The 16354-nt window shown below is 37.4% G+C and overlaps 1 long non-coding RNA gene across 1 annotated transcript; it reads left to right on the top strand.

Moving 5' to 3' along the window:
* The first annotated feature begins 8043 nt into the window (after positions 1-8043).
* LOC129624069 (uncharacterized) lies at positions 8044-12439 on the top strand. The gene is made up of 3 exons (XR_008700723.1): positions 8044-8399; positions 9583-9750; positions 10891-12439. It is a non-coding gene; the product is annotated as an uncharacterized LOC129624069 (long non-coding RNA).
* Positions 12440-16354: the final 3915 nt, after the last annotated feature.

The raw sequence follows: 16354 nt of genomic DNA, 5'->3' as shown, positions 1-16354 counted from the left end.
GTAATTCAATAAGATCTTATAAAAAGGTTAAAGACTTCAATTTAAGAGAACTGTGTTTCAATATGGAAGCTTGCTTACCTTTACAAAGCATTATCTTCCTCTGTGAGTCGGATAAATACCCAACTTTGCAGAATTGTTGCAGGAACGGGGAAACACAGTTTTAAAGTACCTAGCATCATGACTGTCATATTGTAGCTGCTCAATAAATCTGATTTATCAAATTTCAGAATTGTCCCTTGCAGTGTTGTCAATGAACCGTATGCTTTGGAAACTGAGAAAATTACTTGTGTAAGCATGGAGTGAATTAGCTAAAACTTAAAAAGGTCTTTAGATATTACTGATCCATATGATCCAAAGGAGCTTTAAACTCCATGGCCAAAATTAACTGTTTCCATTCATTAATAAATACATATTTGCTACTTGTGGAGACAGAATATAGTGGTATAAGGCATATGACAAAACAAAGAATATTCTCCTTTTAGAGAGGCAGTGGAAGCAATTCTACAACTTCATCAACTAAATCATACTTCTCAAGAATAGATGCGTATCTGTTTATTCAACAAATAATCATTGAGTGGATACTCGATATTCAGACATTGTTTCAGGCACTGGAAACTGAAAGGGAATGAAAAATCAAACTAAAAACAACTCTTGTCTTTCCATAACTTATATTTTGGAGGAAGAAAGCAGATATTTAAGTAAACAGGTTTAATATTTCAGGCTGTATGTGCTACAAAGAAGGGGGATGATAAAACCAGGAAAGTGCGATGTGTGGAGGATGTTCAGGAAGATATTTGACAGAGGCTTGGAGTAAATAAGTGACTCTGCAAGCATTTGAGAGTGCTACCCCAGGCAGGGAAGAGAGGCAGGACCATGACCTAGAGATGGACATGTGGCATTGTCTATAACTGGTAAGAAGGCCAGTGTCCTGGAGCTCATAGAAATAGGAGGAGAGTAATGAGATGTGAGGTTGGAAAGCCTTTGCTAAAACTGATGACAATTGGCTATTAATGATAGTTTTTCTTAGTGTTGATGATTAGGTATCATTTTGAAAAAAAAAAAAAAACATGGAAAGCCATTGGAAGATAATAAATGAAAGACTGAAATTGTTTACTTGATTTTCTTTAATGGAGGGCCTCAGCTGCCCTGTGGTGAATAATTGCAGAAGTGAAAGTTCTAGCACAGGAAGCAATTATGAGTCAACCCCAGTAATGGAGATGTCAGACAATGACAGAGGTAGGGAAGAATGGTGAAACCTTGTAAACATCTTTGGAAACAAAACTCAAGTAATTTATCTGTTTAAATTTAGCCTCAACAAATAAGGGACATTTTTTCTTATTTAAGAATTGAATTAGGAAGCAAAAGGAGCAGCTCTGTTACTGAGAGAAGATTAGAAATCCAAGTTTTGGATCTCTTTGGTTTTGGATACATTGATTTTTAAGTTACCCAACTGGATAAATAGGATAAGGAATAAGATATGCAACTCTGGAGTCCAGGAAAGAACAGGGCTTCTAGGTAGATTTGGAAGTCATTAGCACATAAGACCATCCGAGTCCTCCAGACTGACTGGGCCTGAAGCGGTGAGAGAAGTCAGGCCCGGGAATACTCAGGGTATGCCTGTGAGGAGGTGAGGAGGCCCGGGAGAGGGAATCATAGCAGTGAGAAAGTTTGACTTTCTGAAAATATATTTTCATTATAAATTATCGTTAGAATTTGTGGTGCCTGGTAAAACATGGAGAAAGAAATAGTCCAATTTGTGGACTTATGATAGAATTTGAGGAATGAAGGTATAGAAAACAATTACACTACAATTTTTTAAAGGCTGATAACCTATTTACCTATTCAATTTATTTATTTATCTATTTACTTACTGAAATATAATTGCTATAAATATTATATATTATAGATGTATAACATAATGATTCACAATTTTCAAGCTTATACTCCTTTTACAGTTGCTATAAAATATTGGCTATATTCCTGTGTTGTACAATATATTCTTGCAGTTTATTTTATATGTAATAGCTGGAATCTCTTAGTTCCCTACACCAATACAGCCCCACCTTCTTTCCCTCTCTCCACTGGTAACCACTAGTTTGTTCTCTATATCTGTGAGTCTGCTTTTTTTTTTTTTTTCTTATGTGCTGTAGCTTGTCGTATTTTTTAGATTCCACAAAAATGTGATATCATACAGTTTATATCTTTCTCTGACTTATTTCATTTGGCATAATGCCCTCCAAGTCCATCCATGTTGATGCAAATTACATTGTCTCATTCTTTTTGTGGCTGAGTGCTTTCTCATTGTGTATATATACCACATCTTCCTTAACCATTCATCTGTAGATGGGCACATATCTTGGCTATTATAAATAACACTGCTATGAACATCGGGGTACATATATCATTTTGAATTAACATTTTAAATGCATTAATAATATACTTTTAAATGATTTTGTGCTAAAAGGGGAAAGGGAGGTGGAGGAGTAGCTAGAAGGTGTATGGAGTCAAGAGAACTTAGCAATATGTAGTGACATTGCCGAGTGTTGTATGATAAATGGAATCATTTCTCAGGGAGGGCATATTTGATAATTTAGGTGAGAGAAGCTATAATTTGGGGAGCGGATGTTTTATAGATGCGGGAGAGAAAATTCAGGAGGATGTAGAGTAGGAAGGGGATGTAGGAAGTGGCATATTGGCTAAAAAATTCAAATTTGTGTGCAGATATGGAGATAAGAACATGTAGATATTATTATCAGAAAATGTGGCAGAGCGTTGGAGGTTTGAAGAAGGAGGAGGTGTAAAATCTCATCTAGAATAAGAATAATCTAAGGAAATGAGATGCAATTGTCTACCATATAACACTTTACTTAGTGATACAAATTTAAGTTCCAATCAACATGGCTTTGTCATTTTTCTACACTCTTGTTTAGCTGTCTGAGTGCAGATTCAAAGAGTGAGATTTAACCAGGAACGTATGGAGGGTGATAGAGGAGTCTGAAATTAAATACATATTAAGAGCAGTTTTTGTATTGCTGTGCCAGGAATTCTAAGCAACTAAAAATAGAGGCATGAAGACAAGATATAGTGAGGCCTTTGTACTCTTAGTAAATCATATTTTTGTTACTGTACATGCACATAGCTGTGCAATAACAAATGTATAATAAATATTTTCAGTGGTATTTGGGGTGGAACCATTTTTGGTAGGGCTTTATAACAATATCCCATAATGTATAATACTGTATATGTGTATATTATTGAGAAAAACAGCCAGAGATCCCACAGGTATACTATTTTTACTACCACTACACAACCTCCCAACCTGATCTGCTCCAGACATGTAGGCGTTAATGTAGTGCTGAGAAAATAAATGGAGCCGCTTTACAATGCAGATGTCCAGCTTCACTGCTACCCTGAATTTCTTTACTCTTACTTCCCTTGTTGCTGTTCAATCACTAACTCCTGTCCAACTCTTTTGCTACCCCATGGACTGCAGCACATCAGGCCTCTGGTCCCTCTCTATCTCCCGGAGTTTGCCTAAGTTCATGTCCATTAAGTTGGTGATGTTGTCCAACCACCTCAACCTCTGCCACCCTCTTCTCCTCCAGTGAGTTGTCTCTTCACATTGCTGCTGCTGCTGCTAAGTCGTTTCAGTCGTGTTTGACTCTGTGCTTCCCCATAGACAGCAGCCCACCAGGCTCCCCCATCCCTGGGATTCTCCAGGCAAGAACACTGGAGTGGGTTGCCATTTCCTTCTCCATCTCTTCACATTAGGTTGCCAAAATTTCAGATTGGAGCTTCGACTTCTGCATCAGTCCTTCCAATGAGTATTCAGAATTGATTTCCTTTAAAATTGGTTGGTTTGATCTCCTTGCTGCCCAAGAGACTCTCAAGAGTCTTCTCCAACACCACAGTTCAAAAACATCAATTCTTCAGTGTTCAACCTTCTATATCGTCCAAGTCTCATATCTATACATGATGACTGGAAAGACCATAGCTTTGACTGGATGGAACTTGGTCAGCAAAGTGATATCTTTGTTTTTAATATGCTGTCTAGATTTGTCATAGCTTTCCTTCCAAGAGGCAAGAGTCTTCTAACTTTGTGGCTGCAGTCACCATCTGCAGTGATTTTGGAGCCCAAAGAGACAATCTGTCACTGCTTCCATTTTTTCCCCTTCTATTTGTCATGAAGTGATGAGACCAGATGCCATGATCTTCATTTTTCGAATGTTGAGTTTTAAGCCAGTTTTTTTTTTTTTTTAACCTTTCCCCTTTTACCCTCAGTAAGAGGCTCTTAGTTCCTCTTCACTATTAGAGTGGTATCATCTGCATATCTAAGGTTATTGGTATTTCTCAGGGCAATCTTGATTCCAGCTCATAACTCATCCAGCCTGGCATTCCGCATGATATATTCTGCATATAAGTTAAATAAACAGGGTGACAATATATAGCCTTGTGGTACTCCTTTCCCAATTTTGAACCAGTATATTGGTCTATTTAAGGTTCTAACTGTTGTTTCTTGACCTGCATACAGGTTTCCCAGGAGACAGATAAGGTGGTCTGATATTCCCATCTCTTAAAGAATTTTTCACAGTTTGTTGTGATCCACACAGTCAATCCCTTGTTATCAAATAAACCACATTTCAGAAACTTTTTGAGATTGTTTTAATCCTTTGTAACCTAGGGGATTATATAACACAGGGGAATTCCAGTTGAGCTATTTCAAATCCTGAAAGATGATGCTGTGAAAGTGCTGTGCTCAATATGCCAGAAAATTTGGAAAATTCAGCAGTGGCCACAGGACTGGAAGAGGTCAGTGTTGATTCCGATCCCAAAGAAAGGCAATACCAAAGAATGCTCAAACTACCACACAATTGCACTTATCTCACACGCTAGTAAAGTAATGCTCAAAATTCTCCAAGCCAGGCTTCAGCAATATGTGAACGGTGAACTTCCAGTTGTTCAAGCTGGTTTTAGAAAAGGCAGAGGAACCAGAGACCAAATCGCCAACATCCACTGGATCATCTAAAAAACAAGAGAGTTCCAGAAAAGCATCTATTTCTGCTTTATTGACTATGCCAAAGCTTTTGACTGTGTGGATCACAATAAACTGTGGAAAATTCTGATAGAGATGGGAATACCAGACGACCTGACCTGCCTCTTGAGGAATTTGTATGCAGGCCAGGAAGCAACAGTTAGAACTGGACATGGAACAACAGACTGGTTCCAAACAGGAAAAGGAGTACGTCAAGGCTGTATACTGTCACCCTGCTTATTTAACCTATATGCAGAGTACATCATGAGAAACGCTGGGCTCGAAGAAGCAAAAGCTGAAATCAAGATTGCCAGGAGAAATATCAATAACCTCAGATATGCAAATGACACCACCCTTATGGCAGAAAGTGAAGAGGAACTAAAAAGCCTCTTGATGAAGGTGAAAGAGGAGAGTGAAAAAGTTGACTTAAAGCTCACCATTCAGAAAATGAAGATCATGGCATCTGGTCACATCACTTCATGGGAAATAGATGGGGAAACAGTGGAAACAGGGTCAGACTTTATTTTTTGGGGCTCCAATATCACTATAGATGGTGACTGCAGCCATGAAATTAAAAGACGCTTACTCCTTGGAAAGAAAGTGATGACCTAACTAGATAGCATATTGAAAAGCAGAGACATTATTTTGCCAACAAAGGTCTGTCTAATCAAGGCTATGGTTTTTCCAGTGGTTTTGTATGTATGTGAGAGTTGGACTGTGAAGAAAGCTGAGTGCTGAAGAATTGATGCTTTTGAACTGTGGTGTTGGAGAAGACTCTTGAGAGTCCCTTGGACTGCAAGGAGATCCAACCAGTCCATTCTGAAGGAGATCAGCCCTGGGATTTCTTTGGAAGGAATGATGCTAAAGCTGAAACTCCAGTACTTTGGCCACCTCATGCGAAGAGTTGACTCACTGGAAAAGACTCTGATGCTGGGAGGGATTGGGGGCAGGAGGAGAAGGGGACGACAGAGGATGAGATGGCTGGATGGCATCACTGACTCGATGGACGTGAGTCTGAGTGAACTCCGGGAGTTGGTGCTGGACAGGGAGGCCTGGCGTGCTGCGATTCATGGGGTCACAAAGAGTCGGACACGACTGAGTGACTGAACTGAACTGAACCTAGGGGATGAGCTGGAGTGACATAGAAACAATATAATTTGGCTGCTTCCATGGATTGGAATTTCCTTTCTGGTCAAATGATTATCAGAATTAAGTAATGAGAAGGAACAGCTAGACAAGTGGCTTTGTAGGAAGAAAGGAAAAGTAGGTTTGAAACTGAAGGAACACCATCATTGATAATGACAATTCTGCAGTATAACATAGGATCAGGTGGCAAAGAAGTGTGCAAGACTGTTGGATGTGAAAAATTCAAGAATGGAGAAGTGTTTAGTATAAAATGAAAACCAGATATGAAAATTACCTGAGCAGATAAGATAATTTAAGCCATGTAAACAAAACAAAATTTAGCTTATTTCATGGATGTAAATGAAACTTAACTTCGATTATTTCTCATAAATACTTACAATAACCATAAAGTAAATCTGTCATCTTCCTACAATGGTGTAGCACACTTTTAAACAATCCCCTGATGTCTACAAAACCCCATTGTAATAACCAATCCCTGTAAAGGTTAAACAACTTCCTCATTTTCAACTTATAAGCCATCCTGTAATGTCAGGTCCCTGAGTCTCATATCAGTTTTGAATGTGAAAGCTCCCAGTTTGTGAATTTGTTTTATGCAAAAGAAGTTTTTATGAAATATTATTTATTAATTTGGTGCTTTTAATGTTGCTATTTCTGGATTTTTGACAGAGCTTAGGTGATCATAGTAAATATCAATATAAGGATATTGAAGTCACTGACATTTTGAGAGCAGCACTTTTGAGAGTAATAATAAACCATATTTTAGAATAATTAGAAGAAATGTTATACTATTTATTTTTATGACTACAGCAAAGAAGAATAAGAGATAAAATCTAATAACATTAAATTTAATTTCTAGGGGTGAAGGTTGAATATATAAAATAATTTAGAAATGGCAAAGACTAGAAGAGAGATCGTCTGTGGTATAAGGAAGGCTTCAGAGTAAACAGCTACCATTAGACAGAACTCTAGAGAAAAGAACACTCTAATTTTTTTTAGTTAGAAAAGGAAATTTAAGGAACTGTTTAGAAAGGAACTTGAGAATATAGAGATTTTTGCTGCTGATAGTTCATGAATTACAAACAATTCAGGGGTGAGGAGTTGAATATGGTGATATGAAAGTTGTAGGGAATGCACAAACCTTATGATGAAGTGAAATTTCTTCAGCTTCTTATGATGACTTGAATTTACAAAAGGGCTTAAAAGTAATAATGGGGTTTCCCTGGTAGTTCAGATGGTAAAGAATCTGCCTGCAGTGCAGGAGACCCAGGTTTGATCCTTGGGTAGGGAAGATACCCTGGAGGAGGGCATGCAACCCACTCCAGTATTCTTGCCTGGAGAATCCCATGGACAGGGGACCCTGGTGGGCTACAGTCCATGGGGTCACAAATAGTCAGACACAACTGAGCAATTAATGCTTAATGGTATGAAGGAATTAGACCGCTGGTCTCTTCTGTACTGATATTCAGTTACATGATAAAGTATATTGTATTTATAAGGACTTTCTGATATCACAGGTTAGATTATTTGAGATGCCAACTCTGAGAAAGAGAACAGAGTACACGACATTTCATCTCTAGATGTCAAAACCTGTGGAAGTGAGGGGAAGGAAACAGGATTGGGCAAAAAGAGAAGTATGACTTCAGCATGGTCTACCAAATATTTTACAGCTGTTGTCATTAGTTAGTTAAGTTGTGTCCAACTCTTTTGCGACCCCATGGACTGCAGCCAACCAGGCTCTTCATTTCATGGGATTTCCTATCCACAAATGCTGGAGTGGGATGCCATCTTCCTGACCCAAGGATCAAACCCACGTCTCCTGCAGTGCAAGTGGATTCATTACTGCTCAGGCACCAGGGAAGCCCTTGTACAATTGAATAGCTCTATGGACCTCAATATTATCTGAAGTTGGAAGAGAGTGTCAGGCTTTGATATCTGCCCCCTCTTGGTCAGTCTTCAGGTGTGAGGCTGTTGTAGGAAAGGGGTGTGAATTTAACAAGGGTAAGCGGTCAGTGGAGAAGGCTGACAGCTGAGGTCCATGGGCTGGCAGAATGTGCAGCAGCTGAGGGAATCAATTCTTTCTCCAGAAGGGATAGTTGGTTGGAGCTGCATGGGGTATGGCTAAATTGATTTCACTGGGTAATTCCCCACCAGTTTTTCTGGGTGTACTTAGAAAAAAAGAAAGGAAAATGGGAAACCAAATACTTGCAATCTGTGATACCAGGTAAGTAAATGGCAAAAGTAGCTTCAGCTTCAATCCTTGCTGATTTTAAGGTTTGCATGAGAAAAACGTATCTTCACTGATAAGTGTGCTGTTGAGCTACCTGTTATCACATTATTGTGGTATTAGATAGCAAGTAGATAGATAAATATTAGATAGCAAGTAAAAAGAATAGTTCATCTAAAACTACAGCTGTATATTTATGTTTTCACCAAAATTAGAAAATGATTATATATAGACTTGTATTTTAGCATTAACAGAACTCCGTCCCCAATTATACCTTTATAAGGTTTTTCGTTATTACTTTTTTCACATTTTTCTGACTCATAGAAAACTGTTCATTTAATTGTTGGTACCGATAACTATTTTTTTTAATGCTAAAAATGCAATTTAAAATATCTTTAAGGTTGATAACTATGCTAATGACTTCCAGTTACTAATTTATGGTGAATTTATGGTCTGATTTCTACTTTATATCTGTGCATGAGAATTCACATATTTAATGAAAGGAAGAGAAAATGCTGGATACTGTGAGCATTGGATCATTCACAGATAGCAAGAGACATTAGATTGCTATGTGTTTGCATAGAATTGAGTTTGTATCATATGTGTTTCCTGAAGAACTGGAGCATAAATTTCAGAGAGATGAATCACAACTGTTTAATTCTTCTAAAACACAGAAAATATGCAAATTAATTTTCTTTTTTCTTTTCAAGGCAAATAGCATTTTAAATTAAAATTTCTTTCTGAAATGATGAAAATATTCCAGAAAAATAACATCAAAATTAGTTTCAAATTATCTATGGAAGGTGTTAATATAAAGCAAAATGAAATTTTCATTTGCAGTGAAATACTCATCTATCACAGTAAATTAACTTTTCAGCTAAACAAATACCCTTTAATCAGTGATGTTTTTGAACATCTGTCCATGTTGGCTTGTTGTACATAAGAGTTTTATCCCGGCTTACAGCTGAGGTTGCAAGCTCATAAAAAAGGGATCCTGTGCTACGTTCCAGTCACACTTTTTTCTGGCCTCAGCCTCCCATGCTCCCTTTGCTTTAATTCACCTTACTCGAGGTTGCTCTCTGTCCCCTAGCTGATATACACAAAGTGGATTTCCTGTTTGTCTCAAGCCCTTTGGATCAACATAATTGCTAAAGTTTTGCCTTCTCTTTGTTTACTCCAGATGCAGATCCCTGCTCTGTGCCCAGAGTTTGCCCTGTCTTTTTGGACAGCAATTAGTCATTTGTTACTTAGATACTTATTACTAGCAGTGACAGAGACAATATAGCTTCCCTTGGGTTATGGAAATGGTGCTATGACAATAAACCTTCTGATGGGAATTCCTTTCCAGGTAAGTTTTAAGTCCGTGGGTCCTGACTTTATCACAAAATTGCAAGCAGAAAGGCTTTTCCATTTTTCAAAAAAAAATTCTTACCTACTCACATTTCTGAGATGATCTATAATTGAAAATGCCAATATAGGTAATACTTCGAGTATTGTCAAAGTATTACCATTGCTTTTGTTTGGGATACATTTTTATTAATAAGAATTAGGACTTATTTAATAGCTCAAAATCATGATCGAAGGTTGCCTTTACATCTCTAAATTTTCTGCATGTGGAAATAGTGTCGTGATACTCAGAAATGCTAGAGAAGACATTCCTGAGGCTAGAAAAAAGTAACTAGTCTAAAGTGGGAAGTGCTTTGGGGAAAATACCAGTTCCACTCACAGATCTGGACAAAGACCTCATAGAATAAACCCAGATTCCCCCTTTTATCAGTTAAAACTCCCAAGTTATAGTGTTAAAGTGAAAGTTGCTCAGTCATGTCTGACTCTTTGTGACCCCATGGACTATACAGCCCATTGAATTCTCCAGTCCAGAATTCTGGAGCGGTTAGCCTTTCCCTTCTCCAGGGGATCTTCCCTACCCAGGGATCGAACCCAGGTCTCCTGCATTGCAGGTGGATTCTTTATCAGCTGAACCACAGGGGAATCCCAGTTGTAATGTTACTGACATTTTAAAAAGTGAGCTATCTTTCTGGTCTTAGGTTAACTCATGTGTAAATGAGAACACTAACAACTAGGTTATTATAAAATGTGGCTATAAAACATATGATATAGTAGATAATACACTTGTTACTCTATTCACAAAGGGGGTGGGATATATTTTAGTTGTTTATTCCTTTTGTGTAATGATAGCTGAGTAACCCCAATGAATAAGTTATAAAATGCCAAAATGTTGAAAGTTAGAGAGGTAAAAACATTCAGAATATAAAGAAAGGCACTGAGAATTGAGGACAGATCTAATTAAATGACTAAGTAAAAATGTGTTAGAAAATGAGGAAATACATGATGTTCATGTAATCGTTAGAAAAGGGGAGGGTAGTATAAAACTGGGGGAAAGTCAAAGAAAATGGAAGGAACAACACAACTTTTAAACATTCAACACTTACTAAAATTCTAAATAAATTAAGCCATGGTTTTTTCTTAGGATTCAGGTCTCTTTTGAACTGTGGTGCTGAAGACTCTTGAGAGTCCCTTGGACAGCAAGGAGATCCAACCAATCCATCCTAAAGGAAATCAGTCCTGAATATTCGTTGGAAGGACTGATGCTGAAGCTGAAGCTACAGTACTTTGGCCACCTGATGCGAAAAACGGACTGCTTGGAAAAAACCCTGATGCTGGGAAAGATTGAGGGTGGAAGGAGAAGGGGACTACAGAGGATGAGATGGTTGGATGACATCACTGACTCTATGGACATGAGTTTGAATAAATTCCAGGATTTGGTGATGGACAGGGAAGCTTGGTGTGCTGCAGTCCCTGGGGTTGCAAAGAGTCAGACATGACTGAGTGAACTGAACTGAACTGAACAGGCCTTTAAGTTTCTCAACAAAATATTTTTATAATTAATGGAAAAGTGCAGAAGTTTAAAAACCATTGCCATATTATCTAAAAATTTAAAAAATATCTAGAAATCTAGTCATCTCTTAACACAGACAGACATAACATATATGTTATGTATATATGTTATAAATAAATATGTATTTATAATTCACATTTATTTTGCATACCTATCAAATGTTTTCTTTTAACCATAAGGCCCTTCTGCGGCACCAAGTGACTTTCCACGAGGAGTAATGTCTGCAGATGCTCTAGTTGTCAGGACTACTTTCAAAAGGTGTTTTCAGGGTGTCATTTGCTGGCATTAACTTATGTTGTGATATTTTCTGCACATTGACCTCACAACCTGCTTGATATGCATAATGCTTTGGTCTGTCTTCAGAATTTGTTGCTTAAGAATGCCCTTGTCTCCTGTCCTCTCGCTTCATACAGTGTTGGGATGGTAGGTGCATTATTCTTGTTGATAGGTTGCTGAATCTTTTGATAGGTGCTATGAATTTGAATGTTCATTTTGAAATACAGTCCAGTCCTCTCCACAGTTAGTGACTAAGCTCACTGATATACAGTCATGAGAGCAAAGGCTGTGTATTTAAATGTGTATGTTTATTTGAATTGGTCAAATCGCTCCTTTTTTGTTCTTGTTTTTACTTTAACTGGACACATTGCTGCCCTAGAAAAAATTGCTTCCTCAAATGTAGAAAAAAATATGTTACTGGGGGGAAAGTACCTATATCTGTAAGATATTTTGATATATGATATTTGGTTATCCCATTGATGTGTGATGCACCAAATCACTTAGTAATTGTTGGAATTTTCTTTCATTTTTAAAAATATTTACTTATTAATATTTTATAATGTATCATGTTTTTTATTCATTTTTTTTCTAGCATGTTTTCTTCTTTTAAAACTTTATTGCTGTACACTGAATTTTCTTTAATGTGGTATTTTTCCATTTGGTCCAATTGTTTATATTCCACTTACCTGTTTTTTAAACATGAATGATACCTGTAGGTAATGTAATGAGGTAAATTGATGAAGAAATGGAATATGAATTAGTGATTTAATGAATTTAGTTAATACCTTGAGTAGATAAGCTCTATATGTGTTTTTTATAAGAATTTGAATCAAGATGACTTAATTCTACCTGTTTGCCATCGTTTTAATAAATAATATTCTGAAATGACTGCTCTAAGTTACTTTAGGGGGAGCTTTGAACTAGAGGCAGCATTTATTCTTTCCTTTTGAAGTTCAGCAGGCATCTTTTTGGCTCTAAAGTCTCTTCCCTGTTAAGGAGAAATGCATCTGGAATTCATGTATTAATAACAGTTAATGTTGGCCACCACCAATTTAATTTGTTTAACCACTTGAGTCCTGCTATATAAACCTAGTACATGGGGTTAGTCACTTATCAGTGGGAAAAGATAAGATATGAGCAGAGGTGTAGCACTCTCAGTCCTTAGGTGATAGTCTCCGTTACGGGCTCAGCCCTGCCCACTGGGTGGCAGAAGCAGTGAAGCGTTCAGCCATTGAATTTCCAGGTGGCTTAAGTGACTCAAGTGCTACTCAGGACAATTAGCCTTGAGGATTTATGCTGCTGCCTTTTCTTAAATGAACGCTTCATTTTAAGAGCCTATTATACAGAGTGAAGTAAGCCAGAAAGAAAAACACCAATACAGTATACTAACGCATATATATGGAATTTAGAAAGATGGTAACAATAACCCTGTGTACGAGACAGCAAAAGAGACACTGATGTATAGAACAGTCTTATGGACTCTGTTGGAGAGGGAGAGGGCAGGAAGATTTGGGAGAATGGCATTGAAACATGTAAAATATCATGTATGAAACGAGTTGCCAGTCCAGGTTCGATGCAGGATACTGGATGCTTGGGGCTGGTGCACTGGGACGACCCAGAGGGATGGAATGGGGAGGGAGGAGGGAGGAGGGTTCAGGATGGGGAACACATGTATACCTGTGGCGGATTCATTTTGATATTTGGCAAATCTAATACAGTTATGTAAAGTTTAAAAATAAAATAAAATTAAAAAAAAAAAAGATGCATTTTCTCCCAGATTTCTAAAGACACTCATTTTACTTTCACCATTGTCCTTAAAAGAAAATAACAAGATGATTCTTGTTGAACTCTAGAAGAATGCTAAATAGGGCTTTTTCATTTTTATTTAACTCCTGCTTATCACCAAATGCAAATGTAGAGCAATATATTTTGTTTTAAGTACCAGAAAACTACTGAAATTTCAAAACATTTGTTCAACTCTTTCTCACAATACACCAGTTTTGGAAAATATGACAGATTCTTTATGTTCTCTAAAACATTCCATTAAGTGTTGTGTGGTTAATTATGGAAGTCTCTAAACAATGACTTAAGGTTATTTATGTTCACAACAAAAAGAAATAAAATGTTGATCAACTTCAGAACAGTTACCAGGAATAAATACTAACAGTGAGCCTAAGGTGATTAATTAAGAAAGATTGGCTTATATCTGATCACAGGAATTCTTTATTCTAGAATTTTTAAAGCTTTTGTTACAAAATTTATATTATTTTGAGTATGAATATGAACTAAAAAGCATAGGTGAAGACTTGAGGGAAATCATGAACTTTTAATTCTCATTATGGTATGTGTGTGCTCAGTTGTATCCAACTCTTTGTGACTCCACGGACTGTACCCAACCAAGCTCCTCTGTCCATGGAATTTTTCAGGCAGGAAGACTGGAGTGGGTTGCCGTTTTCTTCTCCAGGGGATATTCATGACCAAGGAACTGAAACCCTGTCTCTGCATTTCAGATGGTCTTCTGCATTGCAAGTGGATTCTTTATTGCAGAGCCAGGAAGGAAGCTCAATCAGTAACACAAAGCAAACATCCTAATGGAGATATAGGAGATAATATTTGAAATTGAATTTTTTAACTAGTGTATTAGAGTAGAAATATTTTAATATTTCATATTTTAATGTTCCTATGAAATTTTGAAACTTGGAAAATCTTTTGAATTATGTTGCATATTTATAATCATACATTTTTAATTGACACTATTAAGATATGCCAGTTTGACACAGTCTTTAAGCCACTGTTTATATTTATATTTACATAAATATAAAACTTTGAAATATTGACAAAACATATTCAATTGACCTAACAGAAAACTGCCGCTGGTGCTGCTAAGTCGCATCAGTCGTGTCCAACTCTGTGTGACCCCATAGATGGCAACGTACCAGGCTACGCCGTCCATGGGATTTTCCAGGCAAGAGTACTGGAGTGGGTTGTCATTGCCTTCTCTGAACAGAAAACTTTAAGTCCTATAATGTTTTTATATGTCCCAAAGGAACATTAAGAAGGGGCTGGTAAGGATGCCATTGTTTCCATAAGTTAATTATATCATATTTGAAAGTGTTTTTCTTTGGCTTTTGTTACTTTATCAGACTTCTCTTGTTCATTTGTTACTCATGCTAGGAGTTCTAAACACTTCAAAACATTTTCCATTTCTCATGAAGAGTTGTTCCATTTTCTATATAATCCTTCTGGAAGATGTCACACATTTCTAGAGTTTTAATTACTATATCTATAAAACTGAAACCCTCACTTATACCTTCCACATGGCTATTACCATGAGCTGAAGCTTCCTATCTCTTGCAGGACACTTCTGTTTGGATATTGTGTTCTCAAGTCAAATCATCTGAAATCTAACTTACACTTTTCATCCTAAAACCATATTTCTTCTTTTTTAAATAAAATTTTTAATGTAGGGCAAAATCTCCATAAGAGTATTGTTGGATCTTGAAGCCTCATAGAGGTAAATCCTCCACTGCTTTTAATTTCTCCTTTAAGCAGTCAACACATTATTTCATTGATTTTTTTTTTCTTTTTAATGCTTCTTGAACTATTCTCATACCGCTAAAGAATGTAGCAATTTTAACATGCTATTTTACTTTGAAAGAAAACCATTAATAACAATCTAATGCATGTATGAAAGTGAAGTTGCTCAGTCGTGTCTCACTCTTTGCAACCCCATGGACTGTAGCCTATCAGGCTCCTCCATCCATGGGATTTTCCAGGCAAGAGTGCTGGAGTGGATTGCCATTTCCTTCTCCAGGGGATCTTACTGACCCAGGAATCAAACCTGGGTCTCCAGCATTGCAGGCAGACACTTTACCAACTGAGCCACCAGGGAAGCTAGTGCACGTATAATAAAGCTCAAATTATAAAGCATTAATTTGCACCTGGTAGGATAATGATAAGTAATTTTCTCCCTCAGAGAGTAGGTGAGAACCCCAAAACTGTGGTAAAAAATTTTTATGGAAGTGACAGTTCAGCATAGTCCAAAATATAAATCATTGTTTTGGACAACATTCAGTTATTAGAGGTAAATATTGAGAATTGGCAGTTTAATTTGCATTAATACATTCATTTTAGATATTATGTGTATGAAGCATACTTTATTTATTTATTATTAAGACGAAAGTTGAAAGTGAAAGTTGCTCAGTCGTGTCCAACTCTTTGCCATCCCACAGAGTATACAGTCCATGGAATTCTCCAGGCCAGAATACTGGAGTTTATTCCAAATATAATTTTAGAGTGAATTATATGCCAAACCCTTTCCTAAGTACTGGTGGTGTTATCTAAACCATGAAAGCATAAAATCTTTGCCTTTGTACACATCAGATCAGATCAGATCAGTCACTCAGTCGTGCCCAACTCATTGCGACCCCATGAATCGCAGCACGCCAGGCCTCCCTGTCCATCACCAACTCCCGGAGTTCACTCATACTCATGTCCATTGAGTCAGTGATGCCATCCAGCCATCTCATCCTCTGGCGTCCCCTTCTCCTCTTGCCCCCAATCCCTCCCAGCATCAGAGTCTTTTCCAATGAGTCAACTCTTTGCATGAGGTGGCCAAAGTACTGGCGTTTCAGCTTTAGCATCATTCTGTCCAAAGAAATCCCAGGGCTGATCTCCTTCGGAATGGACTGGTTGGATTTCCTTGCAGTCCAAGGGACTCTCAAGAGTCTTCTCCAACACTACAGTTCAAAAGCATCAA

The sequence above is a fragment of the Bubalus kerabau genome, chromosome 12 (assembly GCF_029407905.1).
Source record: "Bubalus kerabau isolate K-KA32 ecotype Philippines breed swamp buffalo chromosome 12, PCC_UOA_SB_1v2, whole genome shotgun sequence".
NCBI lineage: Eukaryota > Metazoa > Chordata > Mammalia > Artiodactyla > Bovidae > Bubalus > Bubalus kerabau.
The sequence above is the reverse complement of the archived record's forward strand: the minus strand, read 5'-3'. Positions and strand labels throughout refer to the sequence as shown.